Genomic DNA, 25,093 nt, shown 5'->3' with positions numbered 1-25,093 from the left:
GAGAATTTAACACTCACTAGGGTTCCAGACTCCACATTACCTGGGAGAGACCACTGATTAGCCTACTTGGAAGTCTGCCCTTCATGTAGTCAACTGTTAACAGGCACCAGGTATTATAAGCAAACTTTGCTTCTTCTAGGAACCTGCTCCTGTATATCAGAGAGGAGTTAAGGTGACCACAAGCAGCTAGGCAGCCTTCACACAATGCATCTACCACAGGTAGTAACTACTCGAGATGAGCACATCACTACAACCTGGCAGCAACAAGAGAAAGTAAAAGAATTTACGAATCAGATACAAAAATTTAAGAGTATCGAAATGCATCAAGACAGTTCCACATGTCCATATTCATGTTGATAATTCTGAGTCATTAATGTGACACTAGGTTCACTCTATTCTAGTTAAATTGAAATTTTACCCTTGTGAAATAATGTGTGGCCACTATCATCCAGTTAATATAAACTACAACTACCCTATTCTGTCTTTTGTGGTTTCCTTAACCGCTATACATTATCAAGATTAATTAAGATTCCCTTCATTGTGTGTATCTACAGTTATTCTTTTTTATAATTGTTTCAACGTTAATTTAGCTTTTAAAGAGACAGTATGAGCCGGGGAGGGGCAGCGAGAGAGAGAGAGAGAGAGAGAGAGAGAGAGAGAGAATCTGAAGCAGGTTCCAGGCTCTGAGCTGTCAGCACAGAGCCCAACATGGGGCTCGAACTCATAAACTGCCAAGATCATGACCTGAGCCAAAGTTGGAGGCTTAACCAACTGAGCCACCCAGATGCCCCTACAGTTATATGCGATACCAATTCTGAACGACTACAGTTGTTTATGACATGAATTCCTTTAATAAATATTTCCCCCTCACTAAATAGAGATGCTTGATTTCCCTTCTCACTAATTAGTATGCTTGCTTTCTTCCATAATGTATGCAGTTTTATTTACATAATTTTGACTGAAGTGATGTAGGTGTATGTTATTTATCTTAGTTCCTAGAGGAGAACTTGCTATCATACAGTTTATAGATATCATTCCTCTCAAGTTTTGTTCATAAAACTGAATGATCTACTGAATGCTTTCTCAGTGCTGAAGTCTGATTCACTTGAGAAGTAATGCCATGTCTGCGCTAAAAGACCCTCAAGTACATAGTACTGGAATAAAGTAACAGATGTTTATTACCAGAGAAACTAAAATAAGTTACACTCATTTATCAGTACGTCAGGAATGCTGAGAAGCTAGATCCAGGACCACCTCCCTTGAGCCTCTGTCCTGTCTTTCCTTAATTTGTTCTAGATTTACGTACTCTTCTGGAGAGAGGACATGGTTAAGAATGCAAACTCGAGTCATAAATCATGGTAGCAATTCAGAACATGGGTTGATTAGAATCCAATGTCTTTCACAGGGAAACTCTGAGAAAATTATTTACCTTCCCTCACTCATTTTTCTCCTTTATGCAAGAGTAATGATGATGATGATGATGATGATGATGATGATGATGATGATACCCACCTCATAGGGTGGCTATACAAATGCAGTGCCCATATTCAGTACACTTCCTTTATAAATTTCCCTTCCTTTTGTATTTTTTCTTTTCTTTTAGGGAAAGAAAACCATTTTATTATTGAAGAAGCATTAAACCTAAATGCACATCACAGGCAGTATGCAAAAGATTGCATAGACAGAAAGAAATCTCACCCCCAGTTACATGCATGTCTTCAACATGAACAATAAGTAGTCCTCAAGACAGTTTGATAGTACCATTTGTCACACATAGTTTATCCTAACTTTGCCTGGTAATTAGAGTGACCACCTGTGTTACTTAACTGACTTTATCTGAAGAAAAAAATAACTTCTCATCTTTATGACAGCAGGTAGTGCTGTATCTTGGAATAAGGCGCCCATCTAAGCTAGGTTCCTCTCCTCCTACAGAAACTGGGAGACAGATGCTTGCTTCCTCCTATCTGCCTTAAATTACCCAGAAGTTTGATCTTTTCTTTTCAGTATTTTTTAAGGAAGTTCAACTTAAAAAAAATTGAGATACAGGGTTGCCTGGGTGGCTCAGTCATTTGAGCATCTGACTCTTGATTTTGGCTTAGGTCATGATCTCACAGTTTGTGAGTTTGAGCCCCTCATTGCATCAGGCTCTGTGCTGACAATATGGAGCCCACATGGCATTCTTTCTCTCTCTCTCTGTGCACTTCCCCCCACCCCCGTCTGTGTGTGTGTTCTCTTGCTCTCTTTCTCTCTCAAAATAAATAAATACACATTTAAAAAAATAAAATGAAAATTGAGATATAATTGACCAATACCATTATATTAGATTCAGGTGTGCACCATAATGATATTTGTATACATTGTGAAATAATAACCACAAGGCTAGTTCTTTCAATCTTAGTGATTTTTTTATATACCAATGTAAGATATCTGGAAAATCTCACCATACCTGAATATCAACTCATTCTTGTTTCCATTTTCAAATATTTCTCAACACTTTTCTGGAACCACTTATCTTAGTGAAATCCTAAGTCTCTTGGTCAGTTCAGGTTTCTTTCTAAGGAACAAAGGCCACATTCCTTGTTAGTGACTGGTGCTTTCTTCTGATCTAAAGAAGAAATTGCAGACCTATTTTTTATCTCTCTTTTCTGGAAAATGCCTAGTAATCCTTTGGTGCTCATTAAGGATGAAATGGTAGTCATAGTTTGAATTAATGACTGAGCTGTGGCCGTGTGTATAATGCTTACCCTCCTTTGCCAGTACCTGTATTTATAGTGACAAACTCCTAAAAGCATAGCAAAGCAAACCTTATATCCAAATTATAATAGCAGATGCTTAGAGATAATGGAATAAGGCCACTGCCTCTGAGGGCAGCAGCTGGAGACTGTCAAAGCCAGTTTAAGGGGTCTGACTCACACTAAGAAGAATCACAACACAGAGATCAAAATCTCAAGGGCGTTTATTTATAATAAAGAGGGAAATTACCAAGCAGAGTGGAAGTACTTCTTACCCACAGGGCAGTAGTGTCCTTTCAAGCTCAGAGACCCCCTTACTTTGCAGTAGTGACAACACTATCTGAAGGGGTTTAGTTCTAAGAAATACCTCATCATTATAACTTTGTGCTTCACACCCAAAGGAGGCTGAAGTGGAATGTACGACCTCTGAGTCTCTATTTGGATATACACATCACAGCACCATGTGTTAAGTTGTATCTCATAGTAAAGAGGATTTTGACAGAATCCAAGACAGTCCTATTTATAAAAACACTGATGTGAATATAGATTTACGAGTGTAAATATCACCAGAATTTAAGTTTAAAAGTGGGAAGGGGAAAAAATCACGGGGAAAGACAAATTTCTGAAGTACAATTTATGGAATGCTTTTAACCACTAATACTTTCTAGTCTGAGAGCAGCAAACCCATTGAGCCAGTTTCTTTAACTGCACTGCCCCCTGGTGGTAACATGACTTAGTCCGTTGGCAGAAAGAGGCAGATCAGGGTGCCTGGCTGTCGGTTAAACTTAAGCTCTTGGTTTCAGCTCAGGTCACAATCTCACGGTCAGGGTATTGAATCCTGTGTCAGGCTCCAGGTTGAACACGGAGCCTGCTTGGTATTCTCTCTCTGCCCCTCTCTCCCACTAGCTCCTTCTCAAAATGAATAAACATCAAAAATAAAGAAAAATAAAGAGGCAGGTTGGGAGTGAAGGAAATAGATGAAAGGCTGTAACAGGCAGGGGCAACAGGTCAGATAAGAAATAAAATAGAAGTTTCTTGGAAGAGTGGTCAGAAGATCCTGCCAGTGGGGATGTTGGGGAGAGAGCCCCTGGCCCCTTGTAGGAGCTGCTTTTGACCATCTGTGTTGGTCAGCTCTCTTGAATTCCCTAGGACAAACAAGATTATGCTTGTTTTGTTTTGCTTTGCTTTGCCTTGAAGCTCCATGCAGGGTAGGTGTTATGATACCAGGTCACGCTTAGCCACACTACCCTGTGCTCCCTATCATCTTGGAGAAATGTGGCCTAGGAAATTGGATGACACTACTCCTCAAAAATACACTTGGCAGAGGAGATGGCAGAATAGCTCAGTAGCCCAGAGGAAGCCCCTATGCAGAGCATTTGACTCTTTTTACTACTTTGGAGGCTAAGCCAAAGAAGGGCCTTGGTGCTTGTTTATAATTTATGTCTATCTAATTTCAGTGAGGTGAGGAGGCCTATAATGAATATCACATTTAGAAGATGTTTGAGAAATAAAGAAAGAAAACTAGAAACAATGCTGAGGAATACAGAAAGTGCAGGGACTGTGACACAGGTGATTGTCACAACTGAGCATTCCATTCAGTTCTGAATTTCCTCCTGGCTAAGGAAAAACTAGAAATACAGGAACTAATATAGTTTGTACTGCATGAAAGGAGACAATACAACTGTCCTTCAGAGATACATAATTTCTGTAACTGGATGGAGGTATTGGCTAATACTGTGGTGTTAATCATTTTTCAACATATAAATATATCAAATCAACATATTGTATACCATAAACTCACACAATGTTATATGTCAATTACATTTTTAATAAAGCTGAGGCAAAATTTGAAATGTTTTCACATACATAGTTCCTGGCATAAAATTCTAGACTCATAAATAAACACCAAATTGAAAGATCCAAATGCATAGTTGATTCTCTTCCATGGGAGCTTGCAGACCTGTCACTATATCTCGTTTAGTACTAGAGGTGATGAATAGTTCCCATTTGTCAGTGATTCCTAACCTCTGGTGGGACCCCTAGTGGGCCATGGAGTTATTGCAAAGTGCCCATGAATCTAGACTAGATGCATAATTTCAGGAGTGAAAAAATAATCTTTTGTGCAAGTGTACCAATATTTTTCAAAAAATATGATGACTATAACTGGTAAAATACAAATCTATGTAAAATAACTACTGAATTCACACTAGCTTTTGGTTATTATATATTTTCTTAATCAGATTCTGCTAACAATACAAATGTTAAAACTTGGTATTACAGTAGGTCCTTATGCTTGACAAAGTTGTAAACCATCACTGGTACAGACTGTCTAGATGGTGTTACTGCTCTGAGCAGAGAGGGAAGACTCCCCACCCCCACCCCCCCGCCCCCACCCCCACTTCTTCCCCAGTCACTACTCAATAACTGTTTTTCATGTTCTGAGATGAGCTCCAAGAAAGGCACCCATGTGCTCAGATGCTCTGGGCTTTGTTCAGTAATCAGCTTTGTGGCTTTAGGAGGCCCAAAAGAACTTCAGGGCTTTCCACTCCGAGCACTTTGTTCAGGAAGCTTAAGAGACTTGTTGTGGTTTCAGAAATGACATGCTTGAAGTTTCTGGAGTTGGCACAAACTACTGCTCCTGCTCAAATGGATGGTAGGAAGAGAGGCAGCCATAGGGGCTGGCGGCCCAAAAACCGAAGCTGTGGTTGTCTCCACAGACAACAACTCTTTAGCAAGCTTGCAATTGCTCCATACCCCTTTCATGTGGGCAAAGAAAGAACTTTATCAGACAGAGTCTCTGTTCTCTTGAAACACTAGGGTGAGAGGAGAGGAAGTTGGGCAATAGATCAGGGCAGAATTTTCAACAGGGAAAATCACGTTTCTGTTGAGTTCTTCCTTATCACAGGGGCAACTCCACACCCCTGGATATGTCATACATGCTTGCATGCTGACTGATGCTCAGACTGCAACATGAGGCCCCCCCAGGAGGAAAATGCAGAGCACTCTGAAGCTAGCCTGACGTTTTAAGCCACTGTGTTCCGGATTGCCTGGCTTGGCTTGGCTATTTAAGGGCAGAGGCCAATGGCTGCAAGATTTCAAAGCTAAAATGGGCATTGCAAACCCTTGTGAGAGAAGCAAAGTTACACAGTATTTCAGCCTTGCCTTCTGCCACAGTGCCATTAAACAAGCCATCCAATCACCACCCAAGGACAAACTGCCACATTTGTTAAGGAAAACACCAAGGTCACAAACTGTACATTTTTAGTTACAACTCTGAGGGCACATATAGACATATAAATTTGAGTACCTAGCCAAAAATGTCTTTCCCACTATTTATCTTATCTCCTCAGTTGTACCACTGAATATTTATTTCTTTGAGTCAAGAGTGTTTTCGATCTCTTAGAATACAAACATTCTGGTGGGTATATCTGGTAGGATCAGAGGAAATGACTGGTATCGGAAGGTGGGGCAGAGTGCTGGGAAGGGGAACAGAATGATAAAAGAGAATAAAGAGTCAAGACAGATTGTGCTTACAGCTTGGAATGTTTGGAATAGAATCTGTAATCCATGGTGAGAAACCAGGTGGCTAAAAGCAAAATCACACCTGGACAGAGCTCCAAATTCTAGCTTGAGGCCCAAATTCTCAGCTCCCCCTCCTTTCCTGCCAAGACCTTCTCCCCTCTGGCTGACTTAACCTCAAACTTCAGACTCTTTTCTTACTCCCTTTGCTCCAGCAAACCTGCCATATAATAAGCACTAAACCAAGGAAATGTTCACTCACAATCTTGACTCTTCAGGTAAGGAATTCGACTTCTGTTTTCTCTTGTAAAAGGGGGCTAGTGCCATCATGGTTCCCTGATGCTAAAATAACAAACAAAAAATGTATTTCTTTGAGTTTCTGAACTCTGGAAACATTTTTAAATGTGTACATTTAATATGGTAGTGTTTATTTATATATATATATATCCCAAAAAGCTGTTACTAAATACTTGGTGTATCTTCTAATTAATGGCCCCATAGAACTACAAACTATATATAGGGTTTTTTTTTTCTTTTCTCTTTCTCACAAGTTAATGTGAGGAAATTAATGTGATAATTCTTAAGAAAACTTAACAGTATATCAAGGTAGACAAAAAAAAATGCTACGGGATTTTTTCTTAGAGGGCCTGCTATCTCTTGAATGATGGTTCAAATGATTCTCAATGACATCCTGTGTAACAGACACATGACACTCTTTCCTAAAGGCACAATTTATAAGGTTGGGTTCTATTAGTGGAAAACTCTTATATCATAAAAACGTCCTGATCATTGGGGTGCCTGGATGGCTTAGTCAGTTAAGCGTCTGACTTGATTTTGCCTCAGGTCAGAGAGAAAACAAGCAGGGGAGAGGCAGAGAGAGAAGGAGAGAGAGAATCCCGAGCAGGCTCTGCCCTGTCATCTTAGAGCCTGACATGGGGCTCGATCCCACAAACCATGTGATCATGACCTGAGCCAAAACCAAGAGTAGAACATTTAACCAACTGAGCTATTCAGGTACTCTATGGAGTTCTTAGTTACTCCAAGACTTGTTAAGGTATGGTGACTGCTTTAGTAATGAAGGCTTTTGGGCTCCTGGCAGATGAAGAAAGAGGAAGATTTGGGTACAAACCAACCATGTGGTACCTCTCCATGATACCAGGTGAATGGCTCCAGCTCTTCTTCCTGGTCTATTCTTTAGAAAATTTTTATATAGGAGGTATTTTCTCTCAAGTATTAGACTTCAGGATACATGGTGTCAGGGCCCCTGGGGTTCTGACTATGGTCAGTATTTTCAGATTCCAATAATCTGACTTTCTCAAAGTTAGGTGTAAAATCTTGGCAATCAGGATTCAAACTTAGAACCACTGGCCTGTGTCCTCTGGGGATAAACATATTTTTGCAGCCAAGTAGGGATATTAAATATTAGATATTGAATTAGACATTCAACAAATATTTGTTGAATAACTACTATGTGCCAAGTTCTATACTAGGCATGAGATATGCAAAGATGAATACATGCTCTTACAAACTAATAGGAAAATATGATAAGAACATGATCTAGAAATTCACAGAAGAGAATTCCAAATGGTCAATAAACACCTTAAATGTGTGTGATTCACTAACAATTAAAAATATGTAAGTTTAGAGTCACTATGGGGAGCCCGGTGCTGCTAGATGCAGGTGACCATGTGGCAGCTGCTGGCTCGAGCCAGTGGGCCACTCCTGTGAGTGCTGCTGTCAGATTCTTGGGCAGCCCCACCTGCCAGTGCTGGACTATGGATGCTGCTCCTGGTGCCAACTCTTGAGGATGTTTCCATTCTTGAAAAGCCCAAGCTTAAATTTGTTGAAAGGGCAACATCTGTGTGTGCCAAAAGTGAGAGGAGAACTTAAAAATGACATATGAGGACCTTCTACTGAAGCTACTGAGTTCATAGAAGGCAGTTGTGCAATCTTGGCACTGGGTGGTGGTCACCTCCATTGGAGCCATTTTGAAATGATGCACCTGACAATGTACTGCTCTGTGGACCCCAAGAACATATTTGCCTTATGAAGAGTACTAGCCCCTTTTCAGCCCATCACCTGCAAGGGTATGACACACATGGGAGCCAAAGGTGCCATTGATCATTACATGACTGGCCCATAATAGAGATGGGTGGGCATTGTGAATTCAAAGAGGTACAAGGCTTACTTGACCAGGTGCCCACAAGTTTCCCTTCTGAGCAAAGGCCATGAGTGTGTGACTCTAGAGAAGATGTGGAAAGATCAAGAGGAATGAGAACAGAACAACTAAAACCCCTGGACCTTTGAGCGTATAGCCACTGCCAATGTGCTGAGGATATGGAAAGTCCTGAGCCCCTATAACTTGACCCAGAAGGCGCAGTTCTGGGGCAAGTCCTATATGCCTGAACATGTGTAGTGAGAATGTGAGAAATAAATGTACGAAGGCTACTGAGAGAGAAAGAATCTACATCTTTAATGCCCTCAGCCTACCCTTAAAGTTTTTGGGTAGCTCTAATGTCTAACCAAGGTGCAATATATGAGTAAATGATTACTGAAAATTTGTACAACATATGTGGATTTTTTTATATCTTTTTCAAGTTTTTAAGTTCCAGTTCATTAACATGCAGTGTAATATTCGTTTCAGGTATAGAATTTAGTGATTCGCCACTTTCATACAATACACAGTGCTCATCGCAAGTGCACTCCTTAATCCCCATCACCTATTTAACCCATCCCCCCTGCCCACCTCCCCTCCAGCAACCCTTGGTTTGTTGTCTATAGTTAAGAGTCTGTTTTCTGATTTGCCTCTCTCTTTCCCCCTATGTTCATCTGCTTTGTTTCTCAAATTCTACATATGAGTGAAGTCATATTTATCTTTCCCTGACTAATTTATTTCATTTAGCATAATACTCACTAGCTCCATCCACATCATTAAAAATGGCAAGATTTCATTCTTTTTGATGGCTGAATAATATTCCAATGTGTGTGTGTGTGTGTGTGTGTGTGTGTGTGTGTGTGTGCATGCGTGCGTGCATGGCTGTCACATCTTCTTTATCCATTCATCAGTCAATGGACATTTGGGCTTTTTGCATAATTTGACTATTGTTGATAATGCTGCTATAAATATTGGGGTGCATGTATCCCTTTGAATCAGTATTTTTGTATCCTTTGGGTAAACACTCACTAGTGCAATTGCCGGATCATAGGATAGTTCTGTTTTTAACTTTTGGAGGAAACTCCATACTGTTTTCCAGAGTGGCTGCACCAGTTTGCATCCCCACCAACAGTATAAGAAGGTTCCCATTTCTCCATATCCTCACCAACACCTGTTGTTTTTTTTGTGTTGTTAATTTTAGCCATTCTGACAGGTGTAATGTGATATCTCATTGTAGTTTTGATTTGTATTTCCCTCATGATGAGTGATGTTGAGCATCTTTTCATGTCCCAGAAGAAGAAGAGAGAAAAGGGGGTGGAAGGTTTATTTGAGGAAATTATAGCTGAAAAGTTCCCTAATCTAGAGAAGGAAACAGACACCCAAATCCAGGAGGTACAGAGAACTCTCATCAAAATCAACAAAAGCAGGCTACCCAAGACATGTTGTAGGTAAATTTTCAAAATATAGTGATAAAGAAAAAATCCTAAAAGCAACTAGATAAAAGAAGCCCCTAACTTACAAGGGAAGACCAATAGGGCTAGCAGCAATATCTCCATAGAAAAATGGCAAGCCAGAAGGGCTTGAATTCAATGTGCTGAATGGAAAAAATCTGCAGCCAAGAATACTCTGTCCAGGAAGGCTATCATTCAGAATAAGAGAGATAAAGAATTTCCCAAATAAAAACTAAAGGAGTTTGTGACCACTTAGCCAGCCCTGCAAGAAATATTAAAGGGGACTCTTTGAGTGGAAAGGAAAGACCAAAAGCAACAAAAACTAGAAAGGAACAGAGAAAATCTCCAGAAATAATGACAAAACAAGTAATAAGATGGCACTAAATACATATCTATCAATAATTACTCTGAATGTAAATGGACTAAATGCTCCAATCAAAAGACATAGGGTATCAGATGGATTAAAAAAAAACAAAAAACACAAGACCCATCTATATGCTACCTGCAAGAGATTCATTTTAGACCTAAAGAAACCCGCAGATTGAAAGTGAGAGAATGGAGAACCATCTATCATGCAAATGAATGTCAAAAGAAAGCCAAAGTAGCAATATCAGACAAACAAGATATTAAACCAAAGACTGCAACAAGAGATGAAGAAAGGCATTATATCATAATAAAGGGGACTATCCACCAAGGAGACATAACAATTGTAAATATTTATGCCCCCAACTTGAAACAACTCAAATATATAAAACAATTTATATCTGTTGATTTTTTAAAGTGCATTATATTTACATTAAATAGAATTTGAAAATTACCTCAGGAAAAAAAATAAGTTAAAATGAGAAGTCATTTCACTCACATGAGGACTTTAAGAGACAAAACAGATGAACATAAGGGAAGGGAAAGAAAAATAATATAAAAACAAGGAGGGGCACAAAACAAAAGAGACTCATAAATATGGAGAACAAACTGAGGGTTACTGGAGGGGTTGTGGGAGGGGGGATGGACTAAATGGGTAAGGGACACTAAGGAATCGACTCCTGAAATCATTGTTGCACTATATGCTAACTAATGAGAAGTCATTTTTTATTTTATTTTTTTTATCTGTTTGACAAAGGCTAAAAATAATGGTTATATCCAGTGTTAGAATGTGGATAACTTTCCTATACTGTTGATGAAATACCACTTTTCTAGAGGAGTTTGTCAGTATGTATCAAAATAAAAATGTTTATCTTAACCTGATAATTCCCATTTTGGAAATGTAAATAAAGGCAGTAATACAAAAGCTCAAAGATGTGTATTCAGATTTTCATTGGAGTATTTTTTATAATAGTGGTTTCATATAAATCTTATTTACAGTAGTATTAAGTAATTTACAGTATATCCTTTCGGTGGATTGCAGTGCAGTTGATTATGTATTCCTATGTTGTTAGGTATCCATAATATATCATCAAGTGAAAATAACAGAACACTAGAAACAAGCTCATCCTATTTCTGTTTTTAAAAAATATACATACTTATACACATACTAAGAAATTAAGAAAGATCCTCCAAGATGATTAACATGGACTGATCTTTCATATATTTTTTAGGCTTCTCTGTAGTTCTCTAATTTTTTTGCAATGAGCTTTAGTTACTTTTATTATATGCAAAAAAAGTATTGAAATATAAATATCAAACACTCTTTCCTCAAAGATATCACATTTGTATACACAGGCAAAAATTTTTCAAGCTGCAGTAAAAGTAGTTTAATAATTCTAGAATTGGCAGAATTGGCAGAGCTAAGTTGTAAGTTCACCTCTCTTTTCAAAGCCCAAAGCCCAGTTCCAGGAAGGGGATCCAGACAAGTCTTACTTTCTTATCCTTCAGTGAGCCAGCTACTCCAGTCCTTTTCTCAGCATTTTCCTGCTTATGGTAAATCAGATCCAGGTGATGTCATTTTCTTGAGCAGGAGCAGAACTAAAATTAATTAGGAGGTTCCTAAGTTCCAAGCACTCTGGAACTTAGGACACTTGGACACTTACATATTCTCTACTGGTAAGGTGTTAATAAAGTAATTGGCCCCAAATTAACAGGGCCATGATTCAAATCTAGTCCTCTGATTCCAAAAGCCATGCTATTTCCATGGGTTCCTCTGTGTCTACTTTTGTGTATTTGTGTGTTCATCAACATATAGATTCTTGTTTTAGTGTGAAATAGTTTGTGCCTATATACCTGCACTTAATTGGGTCTTCCTTAGAAGAGGCCTATAGTGGGAACAATTCTCTCATGCCCTAGCCTTTTTAACTGGCTAGAGACCTGCACACTCCAACCCCCTACCCATCCATCCATCCATCTATCCATCCATCCATCCATCATCTCCATTTATCCATCCTTCCATCTAGTATTTGTTAAGAGCAAATAGCTTACAGTTTAAAAGCATGGTCCATAGAACCAAATTGGCTGGGTTCAAATCATAACTCTACCATTTACCAACTATGAGACCATGGACAAATCACTTAAATACTTGTGCCTCCTTTTTCTGTAAACTGGGGATAATAACAGTACTTACCTCACAATATCGTGCACATTAAATTAATCAATCTAAAGTACTTAGAGTCATGCCTGGAATATAATAAATACATTTCCATAATGATTAATATCATGTGCCAGGCACTGGACTTGATAGTAAATTTCGAAATGGAACAAAATAGGTTTTCTGCCTTGAAGACTAGCTTATAGTCTAGGGGCAGAGACAGGCACACCTATGGCCATAAACACAGAGTTCTTTGGGGGCAGCACTGGAGAGGGTTGGCATCAAGGAGGCTTGCCAAGGAAGAGATTGTCTAATCTGAAGTCAACCAGTTAAAGGTTGAAGAAGACCTTGTTAAATCTGAAGCCAACCAGTTAAAGGCAGGGAAAGGCAAGAGTGTGTGGCAAGCTTGAGGTACCCAAGTGGTTCAGAACAACTGAGGGGCAGAATGCCAGAGAGATGTGGGAGAGATGGAGCAGGAGAGGGGAGGTTAGCTGGCTCTTGCTCTCTGTCAACTTTTGTAGAAGTTCTTTAAATTTTGTGGAGCTGACTACAGCCCTTCCCCTTGACTTGCATTTAAACCTTTTTGCCTGTTATTGCCCTTAATTAATAACAACACATCAGACCTGAAAGATAAGGTTGGAGGTCATGGGTAAAAGCTCTCCTTTCATCATGCTTTCAGTTTCTGGGGTGAAATGACTGAGTGTTTCAGCTATGCCAGTGTCTGGAAACTTTATCACATTTATAGGCTCAGACTGTGGAAGTGGGATTAACAGCTTTGAGGAAAAGTGACTCCCCCAGCCATCATTTGACAGACTTTTTGGGACCAGCTGTCTCCCAGTACAGAGAACAAGGACATATGCTGGGCCCACACTCCTGCCTTCAGTGGAAATCATAGTGTGCCTGGCAGACTGGCCAGTTTTATTTTACAGTTCTTATGTTGTCTTTCTCAACAATAATTATCTACCAAGAAAAGAACTTGAATGCTGAAATTCCCACTAACTAGGATTTTATAACTGTCTTTTCTCAAGTATACCATTCTCCCTCTATTTCTTTGTTTGCCTTAAAGTATCAAGTATTAAAGTGTTTTTTATTAATAATTTTTGTATTTAAATTTTTTAAATATTGGGGTGCCTCAGCGGCTCAGTCGGTTAAGTGTCCGACTTTGGTTCAGGTCATGATCTCGTGGTTTGTGAGTTGGAGCCCATGTTGGGCTCTGCGCTACCAGCTCAGAGCCTGGAGCCTGCTTCGGATTCTGTGTCTTCCTCTCTCTCTGCCCTTCCCCCATTTGTGTGCTCTGTCTCTCTCTCTCTGTCTCTCTCTCTCAAAAATAATTAATTAAATAAAATATTAAATAAAATTTTTTAAAAAAATTTAATGTTTATTTTTATTTTAGAGAGAGAGAGAGAGCGACAAAGCACGAGCAGGGGAGGGGCAGAGAGAAGAAGACAGAATGCGAAGCAGGCTCCAGGCTCTGAACTGTCAGCACAGAGCCTAACACAGGGCTTGAACTCACAGACAGAGATCATCACCTGAGCCGAAGTTGTACACTTAATTGACTGAGACACCCAAGCACCTCATTATTAATCTGTTTCAACTAATGCCTATTCACAAAAATTATGTATTCTTAATTTTTGTCTTTAATCAGTGCATGTTCTCAGTGAAATATGTGTCTCTCTTTCAATTTTGAGATTCTCTTTGAAAGTAATGTAAAGGAATGCATGGGTGGCTCAGCTGATTAAGCAACCAACTTCAGCTCAGGTCATATCTCACAGTCCTTGAGTTGGAGCCCCACTTCAGGCTCTGTGCTGAGGGCTCAGAGCCTGGAACCTGCTTCAGATTCTGTGTCTCCCTCTCTCTCTGCCCCTCCCCTGCTACACTCTGTGTTGCTGTCTCTCAAAAATAAACATTTAAAAAATTAAAAAAAAAAAAAAAAGTAATGTAAAGATGCTTGCAGGGCACCTGAGTGGCTCGTTTGGTTAAATGTCCAACCCTTCATTTCATCTCAGGTCATGATTTTATGGTTGTGAGGTCAAGCCAGTGTTGGGCTCCGTGCTGAGCATGGAGCCTGGTTAAGATTCTCTCTCTCCCTCTCCCTCTGCCCCTCCCCTGCTTGCTCTCTCTCTCTCTCTCTCAAAAAAAGGAAAAAAAATGCTCACTGGACTGGTTACCAGTTTCCAGAGAAGGTTCAAACCTCGTTACCTGTATCTTCAAGAGCATTTCTGTAGGTCTGTCATAACATCTTCAGTGTTTCTCTGTCGGCTTCTGCTTGCTTTCTGTTTTTTGGTGTAACATCCTCCGTAGGGTATTTTTGGCAACAGGGCTTGTCTGAATCAGTCTCCCTTTCATTTCTGAGCCAAACCAGTGATTCATCTTTGTTACAGGATTTCACAAACACTGCTATACTGTTTTGTATCATTAAGGTTTGACTTAGGGAAACAGATCAAGGAGAATTATCTCACGGGCATTCAACTTTCCAGTTATGTCTTCACTGTTGCTCCTGTCAACAGTACCTGGAAGAGTGTGAGTGCAGGTGAAAGTCTCCTGGGCCTGATTTTAATACCACCCCTGCTCAGGAGGCCACAGAATGTGTGGAGGAAGAAAGTGGAAATTGCAAGTACATTAAAGAGTAATAAAATTATGTGTGTCCCGATGTACTATACTGAAGACATAGGATCTCCTATATTGTATTCCTGCCAAAAGGATGTAGTCTAATGATGATGGAAATAATCAGGCACATCCAAATTGTGAGATATTTTGCAAAACAGCTAGCTTAGGATTTTCAAAAAATGTCAGTGTAATGAAAAACAAATGATTCGGGAATTATCCTAGATTAGTTCTCAAAATGTGCCAGCAGCATCAGCATCACCTAAGAATTTATTGGAAATGTGGAATCTCAGCACAGCCTCCCTACCAGACTCAGAATCAGAATTTGGATTTTAACAAGGACGCCCAGGTGATTTGTGAGCACATTCAATTCTAAGAAGCTCTGACCTAATGTACAATTCATATTCAAATTTCCCCAGATGACCCAGTAATATCCCTTTTGGCTATTTCCCAATCCACCCAACTCCATATTTGAACCTAATCAAGTATCACACAGTGCATTTAGTTCTTAGATCTCTTTATCTTTTAATCTAGAACTGTGGTGCTCAAACTTTAGCATGCATCAGAATCACTTGGAGGGTTTGTTAAAAAACAGTTTGCTATCTCCTAAGGTGAAGGGAAAAAAAGCAAAAGTAAACTGTTGGGACTACTCCAAAATAAAAAGTTTTTACACAGCAAAGGAAACCGTCAACAAAACAATGGGAGAAGATATTTGCAAATGGTATATCCAGTAACAGGTTAATATCCAAAATATATAAAGAACTTACACAACTCAACACCAAAAAAAAAAAAAAAAAAATATCTCATTAAAAGATGGGCAGAGGACCCGAAAAGATATTTTTCCAGAGAAGATATACAGATGGCCAACATGCATGTGAAAAGATGCTTAACATCACTAACCGTCAGGGAAATGCTAATCCAAACTACAAGGAGATACCACCTTACACCTGTTAGAATGATTAAAATCAAAAAGACAAGAAATAAGACATGTTAACAAGGATGTGGAAGAAAAGGAATACCCACACTGTTGGCAAGAATGTAAATTGGTATAATCCCTGTGGAAAACAGTATGGAGGTTTCTCAAAAACTTAAAAATAGAAATACCAGGGCACCTCAGTGGCTCAGTTGGTTAAGTGTCTGACTCTTGATTTCAGCTCAGGTAATGATCTCACGGTTCATGGGATCAAGCCCCACATTGGGCTCTGTGCTGACAGCACATAGCCTGCTTGGGATTTTCTCTCTCTCTCTCTCTCCCCCTTCCCCACTCTCTCTGTCTCTCTGTCTCTCAGTAAATAAACTTTAAAAAATAGAAATACCATGTGATCCAATAATTCCACTGTTGGATATTTACCCAAAGAACACAAAAACACTAATTTGAAAAAAATATATGCACCCCTATGTCTATTGCAGCATTATTTACAATAGCCAACATATGGAAGCAAATTAAATGTCCATTGATAGCTGAATGGATAAAGAATATTTGGTATATATATGCAATGGAATATTACACAACCATAAATATATGAGATCATGCCATTTGAGACATGGAAAGACTTAGAGGGTATTATGCTAAGTGAAATAAGTCAGACTAGGAAAGACAAATACTGTATGGTTCCACTCATATTTAGAAACTAAAAAAGTAAAAGCAAATTAATAAACAAAAACCAGAATCAGACCCATAAATACAGAGAACAAACTGATGGTTGCCAGCGGGGAGAGGATGGGAAGAAGGGCAAAATGGGTGATGGGGAGTGGAAGATACAGGCTTCCATTCATAGAATGAATAAGATGGGAATAAAAGGCACAATATAGGGAATATAGTCAGTGATCTTGTAACAACATTATATGGTGACAGACCGTAGCTACACTTGTGGTGAACATAGCATAATGTATATACTTGTCAAATAACTATGTTGTATGCCTGAAACTAATGTAACATTATGTGTCAACTATACTCAAATAAAAAATAAAAGAAATAAAAAACAAACTTAGATATCTTTACGGGATTCCAGGTAGCTCAAAACAAATTCTATAAAATTTAGTGTTTTTGTGGTGCCTTTGTCTTATCATTTCACACTGTAAAAAAATAGGCCTCTTCCCAAGTGCATTTCAGAGACTATGTATTGAGCATCTGCAATAGGCACTGGATTCCAAGACAAAAAATAAAGACAAGATTGCTGCCTTCCAATGTACAGGGTATGGGGTGGGAAAATGTTGGGAATAGCTGGTCTATATCATAGCTCTGTGTGTCTGGTTTAAAGAAAAAATAGAATATCAAAACAAAGCATATTTATGAAATCCTGTGATTATGTTAACAATAAAAATAAAAAATCGTAGCGGAAAAAAAACAGATTCCCCACCAACCCCATTCCTGCATACACCATCCAAGAGTTCCTAGAGGTGAGATCAGATGCTATTGGCCCTGGGACCACACTGTGAGTAGCAAATAATTAAATAATAGTATTAGCTCAATGTTAAATTTCTAAGTGTGATAATTATATTTGTAAAGGTAAAAAGCCTTTGTTTTTGGAAATTCTTGCTGAAGTATTTAGAGATGTAGTATCATGATATCTGTAAGTAACTCTCAAAAGATTTAATAAAATAAATAAATAACTAGCTAGATGGATGGATCATGAATGCATAAATGAATGGATGGATGGGTAAATGGATAGATTAATAGAGCAAACATGGCAAAATGTTAACAAGCAGTGAACATGGAAGAATAGTGAACATAGTGAACAAAAAAAAATAGTGAGGTAACCCATAAATTGTGGGGGAGGAAAATTTCCTCAGCCCTTTTAGGTTCACTACCTGGGGCCTTGCATCTTATATTGACAAAAAACAGATTAACAGAAATAAAGGCATACACATTTTATTTGATGTTAATTTTTATCAGGCATGGGTTTTTCTAGAAAAGTGAAGACTCAAAGAAGTGGATAGGGCTGAGAGCTTATACACCATTTTTTAAAAAGTCTATTTATTTATTTTGAGAGAGAGAGAGAAAGCACAAGTGGGGGGGGGGCAGAGGGAGAGTGTTGGCAGGGGGGGAGAAAGAGAATCCCAAGCAGGCTCCACACTGTTAATGCAGAACCCCATGCAGGGTTTGAACTCATGAACCGTGAGATCATGATCTGAGCCCACGTCGGGTGCTTAACCAACTGAGTCACCCGTTTTTAACAAAGAATGAGAAATTACGGAGATATGACAAGACAAAGGAAAAGGTTTGGAGCTTCCAAGGGTGCCTGCCAAACTGTGCAAAAATAGATATATGGAGGAAACTAATGAGTCATAAGGGCTATCTCAGCAGGTTTGTTTGTACAAGTCCATCTTGGGGATAGGGGATCTATGGTAGCCCTTATTTCTCAGGACTTTCTCCCTTTAGTCAGATAAGGAAATCTCTGGGAAGACTTCTTTATGTATCTGTTGATTCTCAAGTATCTTCAGCTCAAAATAATCTTTATGCCTAAGGAGTAGCAGGGTTCAGAACACACTAACCCAAAATATGACACCTTAGCATATTGAATATCTTAAGCTGGAGGAGTTTGAGAAATGGCAGGTGAAGGAAGGACTGTCTGACTTCCTTCATCTCTGCTGAATTAGGTCTTAAGACCTTTATGTGAGAGGTGTCCTCCTTATAACTGAAGGGAAGGAGTGTCCTTATCTCCAAAGATACAGAGACACTGAGGGAAGTCTGAACCCATAGGCCTTGCTGAGTTTCCCCCAATTTACCACCTTAATTCATACCATTTTGCCCTATTACATTTTCCCATGATTCTCCACATCAAACCTAATACAAAAACACTCAGGCTTAATCACTTCTTTTGATCTTGTTTCTTTATGAAGGCTCCCATGTCACATAAAACTTATATTACATAATTTATGTGCTTTTTATGTTGATATGTCTGGTGGCAGTCTAATTCACAGGATCCCAGCCAGTGAACGTAAGGAAAGCTTTTTTTTTCCTACTCCTATGATGTCATATTTTGGAATGGCATAGTCTGATCTCCTTCAAAGCAAACGAAAAGTGTTTACATAGAGGTGGTAGCTCTTATTGTCCCTATTAACAGTACGCCAGTGTGGAGAGTGGAAAAAGCAGTCTTTGAGCAGGTTTGATCTGCACCACTAAGGCCACTGGATGAGCAAAGTACAGTACATGCCCAGTAACTGGCCTTAGGATTTTAATGTGAAAAGCTGAATGAGAGCTGCTCTCATAGATAGTGTTTTGTGCCATAAGGACCAAAAGTAGTCATGACCCTGTTGAACTGACTTTTTTCATTAATACTGTTTAAGTCTCTAGTCAGTCAACCAACATCTTTTACTATTCCTATGGGATGGTGGGAAGGAATATTTTACCCTTGCCCTCTGTGTCCAGACAGCAGCCATCCCTAGGGGCCTACAGGAGGAAATACTTCAATCTCTGAGAGGGGTGGTTCAAAGAACCCTGGTGAAGGTGAGGAAGGAATGCAGATTCTGCTTCAGGTAATGCCAAACTAGAGATCTGTGGCCTGGGTAGAACTCTTAGGGCCTTTGGGATTCTGTTTTCTTGTATGTAGCCTGGCCATTGGACTGGAGCAGGAATTTTCAGACTTTGTGAAACCTTCAGACTTTGTGCTTTGTGGAACCTTCAGAGATTCTCTGAAGAGAATTCAGGGACTGCTGGAAGGAGTGAGGATCACCCTTCAGGGCTGGGGGACAGTCCCTCCCTACTCTGACCACACCTGTGAACCATACACCCATGCACAGCAAATGACAAAGTCCTAATGGGCATTATAGGATCTCTGATGGTGGATGGGACACTGTCAGGAGAACTGGGGTGGCAGGGTGGGGACAGAATACAAAGGAAAGTAGAGTCCTCTTCTGGGATTGAGAAACACACAAGAAAACCTCATTCTTGTCAACACTTGTTGAGTGCCTCCTAAGTTAGGCCAGATGGTCTACATAAGGACTGAGAAGGAGGTGGAGGAAGTACAAGGTCCAATGTGACCACACAAGGCTTCATAGAGGAGATATTTTTCAGTTAGGTCCCAAAAAGGAATTGATTCTGAGACTGGTGTATGTCCTGCCTTTACCCAATGAGAGAGTAGTCTTTTCATGTTGCTGTTGTAAATGCCCTGTGAAGCTCTGTGCTTCAGGAAGAAATGCCAAGTAACCCCTAGCACCAGGCAAAATTTGTCATAAATTGTGAACCTAAAAGAACAGGTCACCTTTGTCAGACCATTTCCTGTTGCTTGTATTTAGCTATAATTCTAAGCAAACAATTTTGCCAGTGAGCTGTAGTGTTTGCACTGACCATTATTCAGTTCCCACATGTCCAGATGCTTTCTTAACAGCACCTCTTGCCATGGTGGACTGTCCCACCAGCCAGGCCCAGGTCTGTAGACTGTTTCCTGTTACTGGAAGACATGACAATGCCAGCTAAAATTTCTTGTGTTTAGCATCTGCCCTTGCCAAAAACCCTCACCCACAGTTACTGGCTAGTTATTAGTCACCAATACATAAATTTTAGACTATTTCTTTGAAACATGTGAGTAGCATTGCATTTGCTATTTGTTTCAGGTTTGGTCCAGTAATTGGTCCTAGTTTACTAGTTACTCATCCAGTCATTATTCCAGGCACTAGAAAATAAGCCTTTAACATGTTGTAGCCCCATAGACTCAAATGTTGCAATAGGTAAGAGTCTGATATTTTTCTTTAAGATGAAGAGACCAGCCTCAAATTGAAGCTGTCTTCTGGATTTGCACTTCCTCCCACTACATCTACTGCTGCTTCTGGTTATAGTGACCAGTTCACAGTCTTGCATAAAAAACTGAGCCTTTCTGAACCTTAGTTTCTCATTTATAACATGAGAGGGTTGCAGGCTCCTGAATGGCCATGCTATCTTTGGCCTGATTCCATGCTGTGTCCTCCACTTAAAAGCTTGTACCCACCCTCTAGACCAATTTTGCCTCTCAAGAGATATTTGGCAATGTATGCAGACATTTTGGGTTGTCACAACTTGGGGTAGGGGTGTGAATGGTATCTAAAGAACAGAGGCAGTGATACTACTAAATGTCCCATAATGCACAAGACAAGCCCTCACAACAAATGATTATCTGGCCCAAAATGTCCATAGTGCCAGGTTTAGAAACCCTCTTCTAGACCTCTACGAGTCCTGTAGCCTTCAAGTTAAGTGTCACTTCCCACAGGACACCTTAGCTAATGCCCTAAATTGAACATAAAACTGTCAGAACACTTATCCCCATATGCTATAATTGTTCTCTTTTGGAGATAAGGTAATATTTCTTGTTTAATGTTTTATGTCTCTCTTGAGTTTAGCACATAATGTAGCTGAACAAGGGGATGGATAGATGAATGAATGGATAATTAGTTAGCTAGGGCTGACATAACCAAGCACCACAAACTGGTACTTGGCTTAAACAACAGAAATTCAGTTTTTCACAGTTCTGGAGGCCGGAGGCCCATCAAGGTGTCAGCAGTTTTGATTTCTTCCGAGACCTGTCTCTTCAGCTTGCAGATGGCTGTCTTCTTGTTGTGTCTGCACATGGCCTTTTCTCTGTGTACACACATCAAAATCGCCTCTTATAAGAACACCAATCGGATTGGATTGGGGCCCTTCCTAACCTTTAATTTATCACCTCTTTTTAATGTAATCACCTCTTTCAAGTCCCTGTTTCCAAATACAATCACATTCTGAGGTTCTAGGACTGAGGTAGTTAGGACTTTAACATATGAATTTTGGGACGGACACAATTCAGACCATAACAGATTTTTATTATCTCTTACATTCTGAGATTCAACTCCATAGGAAGGTTTCAGTTGAGGAAGAACAATTCTCCTGATCCCTTCCCAATTCTGGCTTCTCTTCAACAATCTCCCCACCTTCTGCCTCCAAATCACTGAGAGTTGTGAGATCAGAAAATGAAAATCACCGGGTGTCATCTTGGAGCTAACACCCTTACACAGGTGACCAAAGTCAGATACCAGTGCATGGTTAGGTCCTACCTCCACCAGGAACAAGTTCAATGATCTTGGGCAATCTCAGTTCCCACTCTGAAAAGTAGGATAATGTTTATTGTCCAACCTCTGAGGGTTGGTGCCAGGATTCATCAAGACAATGCATAAACTATGCCTATGCAGAAACTATGCATAAACTATGCATAAACACAGTGCTTGGCACATAGTAAATATTCAATAAAGGTTAGCTTTATTTGCCATTGCTTTCAGGGGGAGGGCAGTAAATTAGACATCTTTTTATATCACAGTAGTTTTTTTTTTTTCGCCTTAGAAAACTTTGATCTTTGGAAGGCAAAACATTTTGCTTTGTAAGTCTTTTTTTTTAGTTGATATTATAGATAACTTGAGAAACCCAAATGTCATCTAGTTTTTACTCACAACTCCTACCCTAGTACCCTGTGTGCCACCAACTCTCCAAAGCTAATGACAGGCTAATGGGAAAATGGAAGGAATGGAGTCCATTGGACTTGGATTTCTTCTGTCAATCTTGTCATCCCCCTCACCCATCCTAGCATCCACTCCTTCATTAAACTTGTGGATTCTACTTCTTTACTACCTCTTAAAGATTTCTCTTTTCCTACAGGCCTCTCTCTCCACCTTGGCTGGGACCCTCACTCTTGCTTGTCTGGTGCCACTTTAGAGCTTGGCTTCCCTTCACACCCACCCCCTACTCTGCTCTTAGTTTGATCTTGCCAACATAAAATGCCTCAGTGGCTTCCCTTAGCTTTCAGAATAAACTTCAAACTTCTTAATCCCAAAGCCTTTTCTAATTTGTCCCCTAATTCCTTCTCCAACCTTCTCTCTCTCCCAGCCCCTCCTCCTAAAGGCATTGTGCTGTGTCACACTTCTGTGCCTTTCCACATGTCACACGGTCTACTTCCAATCTTCTTCCATCCTTCACCTAGCCAACTCTTACTTGTTCTTCAAACATCTACCTCTTCCAGGAAACCTTTTTACTCCCTAAGCTCCAGTTATAGCTTTTATTTATTCAGGGAAATTTGAATACAGTGAAACGCAGAGATTTTAAATGTCTAATTCAAGGAGTTTTAATAAATCTACACACATCCATTTAATCTCTACCCAAATTAAGATATAGAAAATTCCCTTGTGCTCCCTCCCAGTCTATCTCCACCCACCCCCACCCTGCATAAGCAACATTCTAATTTCTATCACCACAGATTAATTTTTACCTGTCCTTAAAATTTATATGAACAGAATCATATGGTATATACTCTTTTGTCCATATGTGTGTGGGTCTATTTTTGGACTGTCTAGTCTATTCCTTTCATCGATTTGTCTATCTTTACGCCAATACCATACTGTCTTGGTAAGTAAGTCTTGTAATTCTTGAATTCAGATTATTCAGACCTTCAACTTTGTTCCTCAAGAAAATTTTGGCTAATCAAAGTATTTTGCATCTCCATATAAATTTTAGAATCAACTTGCCAATTTCTTCCAAAAATATAAAATGCCTGTTGGAATTGTGAATGTGACTGTAATTGCACTGAATTTATAGAATTTTGAATTTAATTTCAGGGAAAACTGACACAGTAGTATTCAGTCTTCCAGTCCCTGAACATAATATACTTCTCCATTTATTGAGGTATTTTAAATTTCTCTCATCAATGTTTTTGTAGCTTTTAGAAGTTTTGACTGTCTTTTATGATATATGTTGCTAAGCATTTTATAATTTTGATACTATTATGAATGAGATTAAAAATTTTTCATTTCTCAGTTTTTACTGTTGATATGTATAGAATTGAATTTTTACATTGACCTTGTATATTGAGACCTTCATAAATTTACTTTATGAGCTCTAGTAGTTTTTTAGATTCCATAAGGTTTTCTATATATCATGTCATCTGTAAAGAGAAATAGTTTTGCTTTTTCTTTTCAATGTTTATACTTCCTGTGTCTTTTGTCACCTTATTACACTTTTTTGGACTTCTAAAATGGTTTTGAATAAAAGTGAGTGTAGACATCCTTTTCTTGCTCCTGATCTTAAATCCTTTCATTTAGAGTTTAAATGAAAGTCCAATTTCAGTAGGTTTTTAAAAACTGCCTTTTACCAGACTAAGGAAGATTTTTTATATTTTATTTTTTTAATATAATTTATTGTCAAGTTAGCTAACATACAGTGTATACAGTGTGCTCTTGGTTTTGGGGGTAGATTCCCATGATTCATCACTTACATACAACACCGAGTGCTCATCCCAACAAGTGCCCTCCTCAATTCCCATCACCCATTTTCCCCTCTCCCCCACCCCCACCCCCATCAACCTTCAGTTTGTTCTTTGTATTTAAGAGTCTCTTATGGTTTGCCTCCCTCTCTGTTTGAAACTATTTTTCCCCTTCCCTTCCCACATGGTCTTCTGTTAAGTTTCTAAAGTTCCACATATGAGTGAAAACATATGATATCTGTCTTTCTCTGACTGACTTATTTCACTTAGCATAATACCTTCCAGTTATACCCACATTGTTGCAAAAGGCAGGATTTCATTCTTTCTCATTGCCAAGTAGTATTCCATTGTTTATATAAACCATGTCTTCTTTATCCATTCATCATTTGATGGACATTTGGACTGTTTTCATAATTTGGCTATTGTTGAAAGTGCTGCTATAAACATTGGGGTACATGTGCCCCTATGTATCAGCACTCCTGTATCCTTTGGATAAACTCCTACTAGTGCTATTGCTGGGTCATAGGGTAGTTCTATGTTTTTCGAGGAACCTCTGCACTGTTTTCCAGAGTGGTTGCACCAGTTTGCATTCCCACCAAAAGTGCATGAGGGTTCCCGTTTCTCCACATCCTTGCCAACATCTGTTGTTCCCTGAGTTGTTAATTTTAGCCACTCTGACCAGTGTGAGGTAGTATCTCAATGTGGTTTTGAATTGTATTTGCCTGGTGATGAGTGCTGTTGAGTATCTTTTCATGTGTCTGTTGGCCAACTGGATATCTTCTTTGGAAAAGTATTCATGTCTTCTGCCCATTTCTTCACTGGATTATTTGTTTTTTGGGTGTTAGTTCTTTATAGAGTTTTGGTACCAAACCTTTATCCAATATGTCATTTGCAAATATCTTCTCCCATTCCGTCGGTTG

General features: G+C 39.3%; 1 long non-coding RNA gene and 1 pseudogene across 3 annotated transcripts in view; both read left to right on the top strand.

Moving 5' to 3' along the window:
* The window catches only part of LOC131507112 (uncharacterized), a 111,668-nt gene that overhangs the window by 16,549 nt on the left and 70,026 nt on the right, over positions 1-25,093 (top strand). The window contains exon 2 of one of the 3 annotated variants that reach the window (XR_009259334.1): positions 6,467-6,529. The exons of the other annotated variants lie outside the window; for them this stretch is intronic. This is a non-coding gene — a long non-coding RNA (uncharacterized LOC131507112). The remainder of the gene's footprint in view (positions 1-6,466; positions 6,530-25,093) is intronic. 3 annotated transcript variants of the gene reach the window in all.
* LOC131507110 (large ribosomal subunit protein uL16m-like) lies at positions 7,938-8,667 on the top strand (annotated as a pseudogene).

This window comes from Neofelis nebulosa, chromosome 3 (assembly GCF_028018385.1).
Source record: "Neofelis nebulosa isolate mNeoNeb1 chromosome 3, mNeoNeb1.pri, whole genome shotgun sequence".
In the NCBI taxonomy this organism is placed as follows: domain Eukaryota; kingdom Metazoa; phylum Chordata; class Mammalia; order Carnivora; family Felidae; genus Neofelis; species Neofelis nebulosa.
This window is presented reverse-complemented; position numbering and strand designations above follow the sequence as displayed.